The sequence below is a fragment of the Gavialis gangeticus genome, unplaced genomic scaffold (assembly GCF_001723915.1).
Source record: "Gavialis gangeticus isolate Ggan-Ray unplaced genomic scaffold, GavGan_comp1, whole genome shotgun sequence".
Taxonomy (NCBI): Eukaryota; Metazoa; Chordata; order Crocodylia; family Gavialidae; genus Gavialis; species Gavialis gangeticus.
The window spans coordinates 3,155,611-3,169,183 of record NW_017729032.1 but is presented as its reverse complement, the minus strand read 5'-3'; the positions used below and the strand labels follow the sequence as shown (position 1 = coordinate 3,169,183).

Genomic DNA, 13,573 nt, shown 5'->3' with positions numbered 1-13,573 from the left:
TAATGCTCTGGGCCAACTGTGCATGCGCTGCCCGGAGCCTTACAGATAGACAGACAGGGAGGTGGAGGCGGAGGCGGGGTGGGGGGAGACAGGGTGTGCTCTGCTGCACGCGGGAAAGGGGAAGCAAGGGGGGGCATGGCTCGTGGCCCCAAGGGAGGGGAGGTGGCATGCAGCTGTGTTGGGGCATGGCACATGGTGGGGGGGCATGGCACGCAGCTGCAGGGTGCTGCATAGGGAGCAGGCGCGGGGTGCACGGGCAGAGCCTGCCAGCTGCAGCACGTGGCCGTGGGGTGGAGTGCATCCCCCGTGCCTGCTCCCCATGCAGCACCCTGCAGGCTCGCCCCCACTCCCCCCACCTCCACATCTTACCCCACATCTGCAGCCACACTCCCACATTTTACTGAAACGTGTTTAATAAAATTAGCTTTTCTGCCAAGTTTGTAGGGTGTCATATGCCCAAAACCTTGGTCAACATCTCTCCCAACTATATAGCTAGCTCTATAAAAGACATTGCCACACAAATCTTGCTTTTTATATATTCCCTGGACTATCATACCTATAACACCACTAGGACAGAAGAGACATGTTAAAATAATCAGCATAAAGCTGACTTTAACAGGGTGATAGCTCTCTAAACCTGTGTAGGACATGTGGTTTAAATAACATTGCTAGGGTATGACAACAAGGTGCCATGTAATGATTTCGTAAATGTAACCAAGTGACACCAGCTGGGTGAGCTTGGAAACAGCTGTTTCAGGTGTGAAAGTGTCTGAAAAAGAAGGCAGTGTTCTTGCCTGTGAAGTGTGTAAGGAGTTGCAGGTCTAAAGCTGCTCTGTGCATGAAAGACTAGATGACCCCACCTCATTCCCATCAGTGTCTGCACCTGGAAAGCACCAGCGCTGCATGCTTTTGAGGCCATTTTGAAGCTCTCTGGAAGGGGGGGGAAAACAGGATTTTGAACACCTCAAATCCATCCATACCCCCAAACTGGTAATTCACAGCATGACACTCCATTTCCAGCATTCAGCTATGATGGCAGCTTGTCTCCAGACGTCAGGGAGGGGAATGCCTGAGAGGATGGGTAAGCAGTCAAGTGGAGCTGGTATAAGGCATCTGGGGATGGTCCTCATGACGCTGTTAAGGCAGGCTGGAATCCACTAACTTAATGTGCATGCTCCAGCCCCGTACTCAGCAGGAGCAAATGCAAGCGCCAAAGCAGAGGTGTGAAGGGTTTGGAAACTGGCACCCCAGGTGGTGTCAGATCTTCCAGAAAACTGACTACTGCCTGAAGTCTTAGAAGCCGTTCTCCTCTCAGGTGAATGAGCTCATTGAATCTGCAGATGATGTCACCTACAGCATGGACCTCCCGTCAGTGCAGCAGGCAATATGCTGCACAAAAATGGCAGCTAAAGAACTTCATCCCCAACCACAGCTTCTGCCCCTCAGGACAGCAGCTGCCCTGCAAGGCTTGGACTGCTCTTAAACTGTCCAACACCTGTTCTGAGTTAAGGCAAGCTTGCACTCTGGGGGCCTCTCCAATGATGCTGGCTTCAGCTGTGGTGCTCAAGCTTAGACAGATGACTACATCATCTACAAATGCCCTCACGGCGCTCTTTCAAGGCACCCCTGGTCTTATTGACACTGACCATTCTACCTGTTGGTGGCTTTCTGGTCCTCATGTTTTTGACATGAGCATGGCAACACACTTCATCACCGTCAACATCATCACCAACTCTGATAGCTGAGAAGAGTGCATTTTGACGGCACATTGGCAGATTCAGAAAGGGGTTGGGGAAGCTGTGCAAGGGATGCACTCCCTGCTTGTTTTCCTCATCTCCTTAGCCAATCCCTCTTGGGCAACATTTAGAGGATAAATGGAGTAAAAATGGCGTCTTCAACTCCTGGGGTAGAAAAACCCAACAGTGCCCGTCAAGGTAGGTTTGCTCCTGGCTGCAGAATCAGCACTGGAATCTGTCTGTTACCATGAGGGAAGGTTCAAGGGATTAAAAAAAGGGGAGACAAGAAGGCTAGAATAAAGGTGACAATTCCCTTCATATTTCATCTTTCTTACTTGGATGGTGGGGGAGGGGAAGTGAAGGAGAATTCTGGGTCAAAGCCCAAATGCATTATGGCATACAGGAAATATGATCAAATCCCTTCACAGAAGAAGTGGGCCCCTTTCTCCACACCGTTAAATACACAATACTGTGCATATCTTATATAAAAACAAACCAAGTTTTAAACTCTGCTCCTATACTGTTCGTTGACTTTGGGGAGGGACTTGCTTAGAGACCTTGTAATTTCAGTTCTGTCACAAGAACAACAACTTAATTTGTTGACGGATTTCCCTTTCCAGGAGAGACATTTTCACTATTGCCATTTTTAACAATACGTGTTAAGTGTTGCTGGACCCCAGTCTTGGCATACTGCGTGTACTTGACCATAAACCATTTGACTGCTCTGCGATTCCTAGGAATTGAACTTGTATCTTCTTCCAGTCCCCAACACTTGGGAAAGACGCTGTGCATTTATCCCATGCCCTCAGAATTGATTCATATCCTCATCTCATCTGACTAGACTTTCCATAGGCAATAGTAGGGAGAGAAAGACCATAGTATTGTAGGAAAATAAGGCTGGAACGGACCTCAAGAGGCCAGCTCAAAGCAGGCTCACCTCTGATTAAACCATCCCAACCAAGTGTCTGTCCAACCTGCTCTTGAAAACTTCTGAGGATGGAAATGCTGCAAATCTCCTAAATCCTCCTAATCACTTACCCCAGTTTCCCCTGCTGAAGGTTGAGGACACTCTTCCTAGTTCTGTCCCCTATGGCCACAGAGAAAATCCCATTTCCAGCCTCTTTGTAATCACCCTTCAGGTGTTTGAAGACTTATCAAATCTTCCCTCCATCCTTTCTTCCCCAGACTATATATCCCTACTTCTTTTAACCTTTCCTTGTAAGTCATGTCTCCCAAGCTCCTAATAATTTTTGCTGCTCTGCACGGGTCACTTTCCAAACTATCCACGTTGCCTTGAAGCGTGGGGCCCAAAACTGGACACACTGCTCCAGGTGAAGTCTCACCAATGCCAAATACAGCAGAAGAATCATGTCCCTTGATTTGCAAGTGACACCCCTGTTCAGACAACTCAGGATGCTGTTGGTTTTTTTGCAACAAGAGCACACTGTTGGCTCATGTTCAGTTTACAGGATTATAGGAAAGTAGGAAAGCTTCCAAATGACAGCTGCAGCAGAAGCAATGCCAATGGAAGATCAACGCTGAAGGACACGCAAGCAAGACCTTTTCCACCAGCGCCTCAACAAAAAACTGGTGAATTCCAATCAAGAATGGGAGAATGTCAGCAGCATGTGGGGTGTCCTCAAGGCCACTGCCACAGATGCTTGGATTTTCTACCAGGAAACATCAAGACTAGTTCAATGAGAACTGTTAGATCCTGACTCCATGTGGCGCCCAACAACTAGGGAGATGATGATCCAATTGCTCAGAGAGCAAACACCAGCACACATTGCTAGCAACAGCTTTATTGAAAATGGAGACAGCTTTGGACAAATCTCCAACAAACCGGGGAGCTGCCACGAACATCAGTTCTTTCCACATTTATACACCTTGGTTCATGCTCATTAACATTTACTCCACTTTTGTGCCTCCTTTGTTCCACCCATATCTCCTCCTAGCTTAAGCTCTGCCTCTGTTTCCTGTTTACTTCATTAGCATGGAATTGCCTATGCATTTCACTTATTTACATGTCTTTTTGCTATGAGCGCGTGCCTAAAACTATGACCCCAGCTGCTTTCAGTCAATTGCGATTTCTTGCTGATTTCTTCACCATCTCCAAGGTCTTGCTTCTGCTTTATCTCCCGCTGATAGCTGGTGGGCTGCATCTTGTTCTCCTTGCACAATGAGCTATCTATCTTATAACACTACAACATTATTAGGAAAAAAGCTTGCCTAAGCATCTTGCAATGTTACTTTTAATATATCATTCTGCCTTGTGGTTAGCAGCTTTGTTGGCCACAGGCTATAGCCTTTCATTCAGCTGCAAATTCAATATTCCCCGAGATCCAAATACTGTCACCCTAACAAGAATGACCAGGAAATCCAAGAGTTGAAATCCAAAGCCTTTTGTGCTTGGCAAAATGACACCAACTCCAAGCAAAAGGAATTAAATCTCCAACAAGCTAGGGAAGAGGTCTAAAAGAGGATGCGTGATATGAAGAACAAATGGTGGGAAGACAATGCTCAGGAGATTCAACATCTGGCTCTCATGCACGATATGCACGGCTCTTTCAGTGCCACCAAAGCCATCTACAGTCCAAGGACTCAGGGACCAACCCCCTTGAGACCCAAGGATGGAGGAGACCTGATCATGGAACAGGGAGCCATCAATGCCTGTTGGAAGCATTTTGAAGACCTTTTCAATCGAGACTCTGCTGTGTTGATGAGATGAGAGTGTTCTCAACTGCATCCTGCAACACCCAGTCAGAGATAATCTCGCAGACCCTCCAATCCTTGATGAGGTGAAGAAAGCCAGAAAGCAGATGAAGAACAAGGCATCTGGAGCTGATGGAATCCCTGCTGAAATCTTCAAACAGGGAGGAGAAGAGCTCTCGACACAGATTCATGTCCTCATCTTAAGGATCTGGGAATGATGAGGAAAATCACAGACAACCTCAGGGATGCCATGATTGGGACAATCTTCAAGAAAGGAGACATGTGCAACTGTGAAAACTACAGTGAAATCACCTTGCTGTCCACCACAGGAAAGATCATTGCAAGAATCCTTCTGAACCATTTCCATCCACTTTCTGAAGAGCTTCTCCCGGAATCTCAGTGTGGGTTTAGGGCATCAAGAGACAACTGGCATGATCTTCACAGCTTGCCAGCTGCAGGAGAAACATTGGGAACAACATAAGGCTCTTCACATGACTTTCTTTGACCTCACAAAAGCTTGACTCTGTTAGCCAAGAAGTGTTGTGGAGGATCCTTCTGAAGCATGGATGCCCAAAATTGGTCACCATTCTCTGCCTGCTCCATGATGGTATGAGAGTGGTGGTTCTCAATAATAGATCTTTCACAAATCCCTTTCAAGTTTAAATGGGAATTAAGCAAGGCTGCATCATTGCTTCAATAGTCTTCACAATATTCCTTATAACATTCGCAATGTTACATCTGACCTCCAACAAGCTCCCAGCTGGAGTGAAGCTAAACTACTGAATGAATGGTAAGCTGTTTAACTCCAGTCGACTCGAAGCCAAATCAAGACCACCTAGACCACAATCATTTTGCACCAGTATGCTGATGATGCTGTAGTGTGCACTCACTTGGAAAGAGACCTTTGGCAATTGTCAACGTCCTTACCGAGGCATAGAAGAAAACAGCTGATGCTTAACATTCAGAAGACTAAGGTCCTCCACCAACAAGCTCCTAATGAACAGTCCCTAGATCCAGTAATCCAGATCCACAGTGCGACTCTGGAGAATGCTGAGTATTTGCCATACTTCAGAAGTCATCTTTCGTAGAAGGCTGACATTGAAAAAGAAATCCAGCTTCACCTCAAATGCATAAGTGCAGCCTCTGGACACCTGAAGAACGGGGTGTTCAAAGATTACAACATCAAATCAAAAACCAAGCTCATGGTTTATCAAGCAGTCATGATCCCTACCTTGCTGTACAGAGCTGAGTCATGGACAATGTACAGGAGACATCTAAAGTTGTGGAGAAGTACCATCAACACTGCCTGCAGAAGATCTTCCAAATCTAGTGGGAAAAGAGATGCACCAATGTTAGCGCCCTCCTGCAAGCTAACACCACAAGTATTGAGGCAATGATCATCCAGCATCAACTTCGTTGGGCCAGCTATGGTATGTAGATATTTGACTCCAGACTCCCGAAACAAGTTTTGTTCTCCCAGTTCAGCCAAGGGGTTTGCTCAAGAGGAGGGCAGAGAAAGCACTTCAGGGAGATTCTCAAGGCCAACTTAAAAAAAAAAAATGCAACATCGATATCAACTCATGGGAGACTATCACCCAGAACCACCCCAAATGGAGGAAGAGTCTTCTGCAGGGATCTCAGCACTTTGAAACCTCATGACAACCATAGGAGATGGACAAGTGGGAGTGGCAGAAACAGTGGACCAAGTAAAAAAGCCAGCATCATCCACCCCACACAGAAACACATCCGAGCAGCAGTAGAATCGGTCTATCCCAGTGTGGAAGGCGGTGCCCGACTTGATTTTGTCACTGGGACTGGGCACTCCTGCCACTTGGGACCACACAGTTTGACTTTCACTCACTCTCACTCATAGGGCACACCCTCCAACTCACCTGCCACACCTTGATCTTTTTTCAGAAAAGAGGGAGGATCCTTGGCTGTTTGTGGTTGTTCTCATGAGTGTCTTGAATTGCTGGTCCTCAGGGCTCCTTCTCCTGTCGCACCCCATCCATATGCCAACCAAGTCTTGCAGCGTAGCCAAGCCACAGTCCTTCTGGTGGGAAAACAGTGCAGCCAGCTTAGCTTGCTGCAATCAGTCACGGATGGCAAAAGTAGCAGGCTAAAAGCCTATCTGAATCTGGCTTAAATCTGTCACGGTTGCCCGGAGCTGGCAAGCCAAGCTCACGGTCGTGGTCACGGTGGGGCGGCCGGGTGGTGGCAAATTGGATACGGAACAGGCGGGATTTCTGGCGTGGAGTTCTGAGGCACGTAATCGTAGTGGTTTTAAACAAAGGTAATTTATTTGACTTACGCTTAGCGGCGTAGGTAGAGTTGCTTTCTTCAGTTACAGTAAATACAAACAACAGAGGGGTCCGTTGGCCCACGGGGTTCTTAAGTGAGCCCTTGCTATCTAGCCGGAGCTAGGGGCGGCTGCTCAACTTAATAGTCCCAGGGCTGGTCAACGGCTCATTTAAGGAACAGGACAAACAACAAAACTGTAACGATGACGAACGGAGACTGAATCGTGACGCCAGTCCAATGGACGAAACGGGTGGTCGAAGGAAAAGCCGAGGTCAGGAGCCGAGAGATGATGCAGCGGAGGGATGAGCCGGATCGTGGTTGATAATGGAAGCCGAGGTCAGTCAAATGCCAGGTAAGTAAAAGCTAGAATCAATGTCGGAGCCGTAGAAGCAATCGAAGTCGGAGTCAAAGCCAGTAAGTTCAGTAATCGGAACAATCGGTACACGAGGAGACGAAATCAAAGGTATGAATCCGCTGTGTGAGATTGTGAGGAGAACCGGGGGACTGACTCCCAAATCGCTCTCTGCCTCGCAGTCTCTGCTAACAGCAGCCTCTGCTACAGACAGCACACGGTCTCTCACCACGCTCTCACTAACGACGCCCACACAACAACCCACCCCTTGGTGGGGGCTCACAGGTCTTTATACTAATTTTAGTGACCAATCAGATCCTATCCTGCAAAGAAATTTCTAGTCAGATTATGTCATGCTGCAGAAAGACTGAGCATGCGCCTGGTCAGGTTTTGTGGGCAACTGAGCATGTGCGAAGCTGAAAAGTAGGTCACGGATGACTGACAGGCCCAGGGGTCGAGCAGAGGGCATGCAGCCTAGGCTGTCTGCACATGTCAGGATCGACTCTCCTGTATTGGCAGCACCCAAATCTAATAATTTTCATTGACAAAATCAAAAACTCTCTCTGGGGCCCAACAAGTAAGCAAGCCATGCTGAAGCTGAGTGACAGGCACAAAGGGTCCTCTCCCTTTGCCTTATTAGCTTCTGGCAAGCACTTTTGCTACTCACAGGGGTATCCTGGCTGGTCACGTCTGTTGATCAGTAGTTACTGGGATGGTTCCCAGCCTATTCCAAGTCTGAGGCTAAATGTTTCAGCCCCTGCCCCCCAACACAGTTCTGGGCACTCCTGCCAGGTGGGCCAGCCTGGTATGGTTTTAACTCAAAAAAAAAATGCTGAACTCAAAGGCAATTCATTCTTTTCCCCACTTTTTGCCCAGCATAAGGGGGCAACCTCACAGTCAGTGCTCTAGTATTCCTCCAAATGAAACAACACCCTTTAGGGCCTCTCCACATCAAGTTGCTCTCTCTCTCATGGCGATAGTGCCCCTAGGGCAGAAGACCCCTCCAAGCCTCCAGTCTGGTGAGTAGGCTTCTGCCTTACTCGCTTTACCCCTGTCGGGGCTCTCCTGTAGCCTGGCTCCACGCCCTGTCCTCTGGGTTCCCAGAGCTCTCTTTCGCTGCCAGCATGGGGTGTGCTCCCATGACATGCACCCCAGCGCACCAGCAAATCTGAAGCTGGCAGAAGCTGATGAATCAAGGCAGATGCGGGGCCTGTGGTTCTGCTGTCCATGCAGCTGCCACCCCTGCAGGTGAGCACCAGCCCTCAGGTGTCCTAGTTGTGCCTATGCCAAGCCCCCGATCATCGGCAAGGTTGCCTTTTGGGGCCTCACCGCTCTGGCCACATTTTCCAGGGTAATCTGTGCTGCCAAGATAGGCCTCATCAGCCAACTTCAGACACACAGATAATACAGTCATGGAAGACAATCATCCTCAACCATGAGATTTTTAAAGAGGAAAGTAGGAATGGACCTCACAAGATCCTCTACTCCAGCTCCCTGCTCAAGGCAGGATCATCCCTGACTAAACCATTCCAGCCAAGTGTCTAAGCTGCTTTTGAAAATTTCCAAGCATGGAGATGTCATAACTTCTGCAGGTAGCCTGTTCAAACATCTAACTACTCAGTCAGGAAGTTCCTCCTAATCTCCATGTACTACTGTAAGCCCCAGGTCTTTCTCTGCAGCCTAGCCAGTCATTTTCCAGTCTGTATTTGCATGTGGTTATTTCATCCCAAGTGCAGGACTTTGCACTTGTCCATGCTGAATTTCATCTGATTTATTGCAAACCATTTCTCCAGTCCTTCCAGGGGATTCTGGGTCATAGCCCTACCTTCCTGAGTATCGGCAACTCCATCCAACTTGTTCATCTGCAAGTTGCAAAACGTGCACTTAATCCCATCATCCAGATCATTCATGAAGATGTTGAACAGTACTGGACCCAGGGCAGATCCCTGGGTTATCCCACCTGATATTGTTGTTCTGAGGCATGCAGAGTGTTTTCTCGGGTGGTATCTGGCTGTTGTCACATTTGATATACAGGCTGCTGGGGTTTGCATGTTCTGGAAGGCTGACACTAGCAAGTCACCTTCCAGATTTCAAAGGCAACGCAGAAAACACAACTCAGATGTGTGTTCAGTGGTGAAAGCTCAGACAGCACACCAATTTGCCTAATTAACAGTCATCCAATTTAGCGAAGCTTGTCCTTGACAGGTAGAGACACTATGTTAAGTCACACCCCCTCAGGTCTCTATGAAGAACAGGTTTCCCAACCGCTGTCTGTATATTTGGATGCCATCGGTCTTGTGCCAACTCCTCTCTCACTCTGTGAAGATGTTAATTGCTACTTGTTTCATTTGCTAAGTTTATGCACCTGTACTTGTTATCTCTGTCTCATTAGCAAGGTCTTTCTTTTTACATTTGTCCTCAAGTTTAGCTGCTGTTTTCATACTGCCTTCAGTATCTTTTTGCTCATTAGCGTGTTTTTATTTTTCTCTTCCATGTCATGTCATCCAGCATTCATAAGGCCGCTTTCTCCTGTACTGCTGTTCAGCACCATAACTTACTATAGCTTAGCATAACTATGGCCTAACGCAACCAGAACTCCTACAGATACCTTTTCCCAATCAGACATTGAGGCATTGATGACTATTTGTTGAATATGATGATCCAACCAGTTATGCATCCATCCTACAGTACTTTTATCTAATCTGTATTTCTTTAGCTTGTTAAGACCTTTGAGAAAATTATCAAGGAACACATTTGTGGGGACTCAGCATGGTAATGCTCAGGGACAACCAACATGCATTCACTGCAGGCAGATCCTGCCTGACTAACCTTGTTTCCTTTTACGACCAGGTCAAAAAGTCCTTGGATGCGGGTGTTGAGGTGGATGTCATCTACCTGGACTTCAAGAAGGCCTTTGACACTGTTTCTCACCCCATTCTCATAAAAAAACTAGGCAACTGTGGCACTGATGCCTACACAGTCAGATGGGTGGCAAATTGGCTTGATGGTCACACCCAGAGAGTGGTGGTAGACAGGTCGTTTTCGACCTGGAGGGATGTGGGCAGTGGAGTTGCCCAGGCCTCAGTCCTCGGGCCTGTGCTATTCAACATCTTTATCACCGACTTGGAGGTGGGCATGGAAAGCACACTGTCCAAAATCGCTGATGACACAAAGGTGTGGGGAGAAGTGGGCACACTGGAGGGGAGGGACAAATTCCAACTAGATCAAGACAGGTAGCAGGGGTGGGTGGATGAAAACAGAATGGAATTCAATGCAGACAAGTGCAAGGTGCTACATCTAGGGAGAAGGAACCTGCAACACACCTATAGCCTGGGGAACTCCCTTCTCAACAACACAATGGTTGAAAGGGATCTTGGAGTCATTGTTGGCTCCAGGATGAATGTGAGCAGCCAATGCGAGGAAGTGGTCAGTAAGGCTAACCGCATCTTGTCGTGCAACTACAGATGCATCACAAGCAGGTCCAGGGAGGTGATCCTCCCCCTCTGTGTAGTGCTGGTCAGGCTGCAGTTGGAGTACTGCGTCCAGTTCTGGGCCCTGCACTTCAAGAGGGATGTGGCCAGCATTAAGAGGGTCCAGAGGAGGGCCACTCATGCAGTCAGGGGGCATCAGGCCAGGCCCTATGAAGATAGACTAAAGGGCCTGAAACTATTCAGCCTCCACAAGAGAAGACTGAGAGGGGATCCGGTGGTCATCTATAAACTCACCAGGGGGAACCAGAGGAAAATAGGTGAGGCTCTGTTCCCCTGGACACCACCTGGGATAACAAGGAATAACGGTTACAAATTGATTGAGAGCAGGCTCAGGCTTGATATCAGGAGGCATTACTTTACGGTTAGGGCTGCCAGGCTCTGGAATGGGCTCCCAAGGGAGGTGGTGCTCTCCCCTACCTCGGGGGTCTTCAAGAGGAGGTTGGATAGATATCTGGCTGGGGTATTATGATCCCAGCACTTGTTCCTGTCCAGGGCAGGTGGTCAGACTTCAGGTCCCTTCCAACCCTAACTACTATGAAACTATGAAAGTTATAGGAGACAGTGTCAGAAGGCTTGCTAAAGTCAAGATATATTGCATCCGCTGCTCTCCTCCATCCACAGAGCCTATCTTCTTATCATAGAAGGAAATCAGGTTGGTGAGGCATGATTTGTGTTTAGTGAACCATGCTGGCTGTTCCTGGTCACTTTGTTCTGAATCTCACTAGATTCCTTAAGAACCTGCTCCATGATTTTTTTTTTTTTTTTTAAGATATGGACGTCAAACTGATGCCTTAGTCAAATACAAAAGGACAAGGGGAAGAGCTGGGTGGAAGAGAGTATGTCATGGCAAAGAATGTCTGATGGTGAGAACCTGATGGTGTTTAAACACCGAAAAATGCACCTTGGGAGGAAAAACCTGCAGCATGCTTATAGGCTCGGCAGTGCTACACTGGTTAGTATTACAGTTGAAAGGGACTTGGGGGTCATGATTGACCACAAGATGAGCATGAGCCTGCAATGCAATGCTGCGGCTAGTAAAGCGAGCAAAACACTGGCTTGCATCCATAGATGCTTCTCAAGCAAATCCCAGGACATGATTCTCCTGCTGTACTCAGCCTTGGTGAGGCCGCAGCTGGAGTACTGCGTCCAGTTTCAGGCTCCACAATTCAAAAGGGATGTGGAGAAGCTTGAGAGAGTGCAGAGAAGAGCCGCACGCATGATCAGAGGTCAGGAAAACAGACCTTACAATGATGGGCTGAGAGCTATGGGGCTCTTCAGCCTGGGAAAGCACAGGCTCAGGGGTGATCTGGTGGCCATTTATACGTTTATCGGGGTGACCACCAGGATCTGGGGGAACGACTGTTCACCAGAGCCCCCCAAGGGATGACAGGATCAAACAGTCACAAACTCCACTGTGACCGATTCAGGCTGGACGTAAGAAAGAACTTCTTCACTGTCTGAGCCCCCAAGGTTTGGCACAGACTGCCGCCAGACGCGGTTCAAGCACCCACTTTGAACTCATTCAAGACACTTTTGGATGTTTATCTTGCTGGGATCCTATGATCCCTGCTGACTTCCTGGCCCTGGGCAGGCGGCTGGACTTGATGATCCTCTGGGGTCCCTTCCAGCCTGAATGTCTATGAAATCTATGAAATATGGGATGACTTAGCCAAGCATCCCATCCACCTCTCTGTCCACCCGCATGACTCCCTACACAATACCTACTCATGTCCTGTGTTTGGGGCTACAGTGATCTGCAGCAGCTGGGCACAGCCTCCGTCAAGACAATCTTGCTCCTGCTCAACCCCCATAGCTCTGGCATGCTCAGAACAGATGAACTCTTCAGAGAATTCGTCAGCCAACTTCCATCACTCCTCCACTGAGCATGTGCCAATTCAGACTATTCAAAGACCCCAACCTTGGCCAAAAAAAATTTCCCCCTGAAAAATAAAAGCACATGCCTGACATCAGTGCGCCTCCACTGCCTAATATCACATCTCTGTGCCAAAAGTATGAATGCGCTGCTTTGAAAACATGAGCACAGCTGCAGCCTTTCCCAGTATTTGATTCTCAGAAATGTCTCAACAGTTTTTGAGATGCATGTCCCAGGACTATTCGGTCTCCAGTAGGCATGGAGAATTTCAGACTGAATCGTTCATGTTTGGGAGAAGAACAACCGAAAGCAGGATCTGGGATAGGGAAGCATGAAGGATACCTAACAATAAGCCTTTGGTGTGTCACCTCTTGTCTCTATCTACAGTGAGACCCTTGAAGTGATTACTCCAGGAGTTCAGATCATAAAAGAGAGAGAATGGCTTCTCTCTTAAAATAAGGGTTGGAAAATTGGGGTAATCTGAAATGAGACAGGCTGTTCCCAGCCCACGAATACCTCACACCAGATAAAAAACAAACATACGGCAGAACACGGGGGGAAAATGATACCACCTCATCCTCATAGAAACCATCCTAGATTGTCTTACCTCCATGCTAGATGTACTGTCTGGGGCCTTGGCTGTTTAAGTCAGGATTCAGATTTCAAAACAGAGAGACCACAGCTTTTGCTCAGGAAATGACACTTTATACTGGGGGAATTCGGCAGAAGATTTAGAGGTCTCAGCTCCCTGCCAGCTCCACCTAAGAAGCAAGAGTACATATGGTAAAATATGGCAGAAAGTAGAGTATGATGGCACCTTACAGACTAACTGATTCGGAGAGGCACGAACAGAGTGGTAGAGTAAGCAGCAAACTACGTTGTTAGACAGTAGAAAATGACACCATATTCTATGGTGGAATATGGAAATCCAAAGCCAGATTTTTAAACAACTAGTACATTTCAGAGAGAATTATGGCATAATCAGAAGAACCTAAAGTACATGCTCATGAGCTCACACAAGCACATTCAAATATTTTTTACTCCAAATATAAAATAGGATTCTATTTTCCCTAATATATTCACATTCTCTAAAAGGATATATTGCTGA

At 47.6% G+C, this 13,573-nt stretch overlaps 1 long non-coding RNA gene across 1 annotated transcript in view; it reads left to right on the top strand.

The window, feature by feature from the left end:
• The window catches only part of LOC109302444, a 37,977-nt gene that overhangs the window by 9,148 nt on the left and 15,256 nt on the right, over positions 1-13,573 (top strand). Inside the window, exon 2 of the long non-coding RNA XR_002098776.1 lies at positions 9,003-9,051. This is a non-coding gene — a long non-coding RNA (uncharacterized LOC109302444). The remainder of the gene's footprint in view (positions 1-9,002; positions 9,052-13,573) is intronic.